The sequence below is a fragment of the Mycteria americana genome, chromosome 21 (genome assembly GCF_035582795.1).
Source record: "Mycteria americana isolate JAX WOST 10 ecotype Jacksonville Zoo and Gardens chromosome 21, USCA_MyAme_1.0, whole genome shotgun sequence".
Taxonomy (NCBI): domain Eukaryota; kingdom Metazoa; phylum Chordata; class Aves; order Ciconiiformes; family Ciconiidae; genus Mycteria; species Mycteria americana.
Genome location: NC_134385.1, coordinates 7,703,771 through 7,706,407, shown reverse-complemented (window position 1 = coordinate 7,706,407; position 2,637 = coordinate 7,703,771).

Sequence of the window (2,637 nt, the reverse complement as noted above, 5' to 3'; positions counted from 1 at the left end):
AGACAGGAGGTCTCTGCTGGAGGATCCCCCGACCCCAGGGACCTCCAGGGCAGGGTGACATCAACAGTGCAAACATTCTGCTGAAAACCCAGCGAACTCATTTTTCCACATTAATTTTAGTTTCAGGTGCCCAGTATAAACATGCTGTGTCACATTCATGTAGCACCAGTCATAGTGCTGAAAAATGGATTATTTCAGAGCACTTGTGCTTAAAAAAGAAAAAAAATAATTATCCCAGGTCTAATTACAAGCCAGGGTGAGCTGTGGTGGTGGCAGTGGGGTTAGGTCCTGCTTGTTTTAGAGGGGACGTGGGGTTGTGCCTGCTTCTCTGCTGTGACTGTAGAACCAGCGCAGCAGGACCTGTGCTGTCCGTGGGTATCAGGCGATGGATTGCAGCCCCTTCTCCTCACCCGGGCACGACCACCACGGGCTGCAGTGAGGATGATCCCAAACAGCCAGGACAGCGGTGGTTAGAGGAGGGTGCCTGCCCCTGTTTTCATCCATCTCGCTGTTCAGTGCCAGAAGAAAGTCATACTTGCTTTGATCTTCTCATGAATCACTTCATAGCGAAGGACTGAGCCAGCTCCCACAGGTCTCAGTGTGAGGATTTTGCTGAGAACTGGGTGCTCAAAGAGCCAGTTGGTGGCTGGGGGTTGTTTTTGGGAGGCATTTCATTGGGATGTTTAAAGTGGAGCAACACAAAGGCACTCCTATTACCCCCCCTTTCCTCTGCTGGGCAAAAGCCATCTGGATATTCTGCATATTCCTGGCTTTCTGCAGAGGGAAATGGCAGGGGTTACGGAGAGATCACAAGCATCGTCTCCTCGCAGCACAACCGCTCCAAGTACGCGATCACCGCTCCACGCCACAAAGCACACGTCAGCACGACGGCTCTCCTCGGGCAGTGAAGGCAGCATGCGGGCAGCTGCCGTGCCGCTGTGCGTGCCTGCCAGCCCCTCCGGCACGGGCCAGCGGAGCCGGTCGTGGCACCATGCTCCGCGTGATGCCCGCTGCATCCTCAGCAGGGCCAGCACTGCCGGCAGCTCGGGGAACCTGCTAGCACAATCCCAGCAGGTTTTGCTGGAGAGCCGGAGGAATCCAGCCCTGCGACAGGCAGTACTCCAGGTTCCCAGCCTGCTACAGCAGCCAAGCACTTGGATAGCTGGCACTAGACTCTCTCCTTGAATTACTCATCTTTTCCATTACGAGGCCTCCCATACTCCAGCAATCCATCTGTTTGGTGGTGCAATTTCAGGATCATGCCTTTTGTCAGTGATGTTAATTTTGGCAGTCAGCAGCAGACGCGGTGCTGAAGCTCCCCGCTGAGGCCTCGCTGCCTTTTCCTGGGCATCTGGCAACGTGCTCGGAGGTGCCAGTGGAGATGGTAGCCTCCTCCCCTGCTTGGCCGGGGTTTTGTGCCGGGTGGTGACTTCTGAGACTTGCCGAAGGGCTTGGCGGTGTGAGTGCTTGTTGGTAGCACACACATGAGAAAGGTGAACACGGGGAGGTTTGATGCCCTGCAACCGGTGTGTAACAGGCTGTCAAACACCCTGCTCACATTTTGCTTTCTAGCTGCAGCCCTCTGATGACCTGCCAGGTCTTTGCCCATCTCCCCAGGATTCACCTGCTTTGTGTCCACCTTGGTCATGGCTGATGCTGGGACACTCATGGACCAGACTGCAGACACTGGGCTACCAAGTGACTGGAGATGCACTGCCACCGCAGCTGCTCAGCACCTCAGGGGGACCTTACATGACCAGATCCCATGTGGTTGCACCTGAACCTTCTTCAGGAGCTGGATAAACACCATATCAGTTGCTTCCTCCACCTGGTTCTTCTCAGTGATCTGCCTCATCCTCTCTGGGGTCCTTCCTTCTTTTGTTCCCCTCTGCTCTTGGATGGCTACAGACTACATTTCCCTCTAATGCACCCTCTCCCAGGAACCAACAGGCAGACCATGCCTGGGATGATGGGACTCCATCTGGGTACCCATCTGGGGTACCCAGAGCTGATGTGCAGGATTTATCAGGACCATCTTACTGCAGTGAAGTCTGGGGGAACAAGATGGAGAGAGGATGAGAAGCCAGGCTCTGCTGACCTGAGAGGGGCTCACTGGAGAACATGGCACACCCCTGCCACCTTGCCTCAAGGAGGATGGCTCAGCAGGGACCATGTCTGTGCAAGGGGATGCACAGCATGCTCAGCTTTGGGGTAGGGGTTAGTACCTGGAATTTGGCATGTGAGTGGGGATGTCTGCTCCCTTCCCATCACCTCGATGTCCCTCACTGCACTTTCTCCCTGGCAAGGCTCTCAGCTTTAAAGCTGAACTCTTGGTAGAGAGCTTTGCTATAGGCTTGCACCCAAAATTGTGCTCCTGTGAGGCTGGTCCAACTCCCAAAACTGAGCTCAGCAGGGAAACTGGTCCTGGAGCATCTTCCTCTGGAGCTGAGCCACAGGCCTCGGGGATGTCCCCAAGATGCTGCTCTGTAGCCATCAGTGTTAGTGGTGCCCGAGGTCTGAGGGAGTCTTATTTTGCATGGGACGTGCACCCACCATCTCCCTGCCCAGGTGACTCCCCAGGGAGGATCTTTGTATGCTTTTGTGCAGCCACAAAGCAAACACTTGTCCTGGGCATTG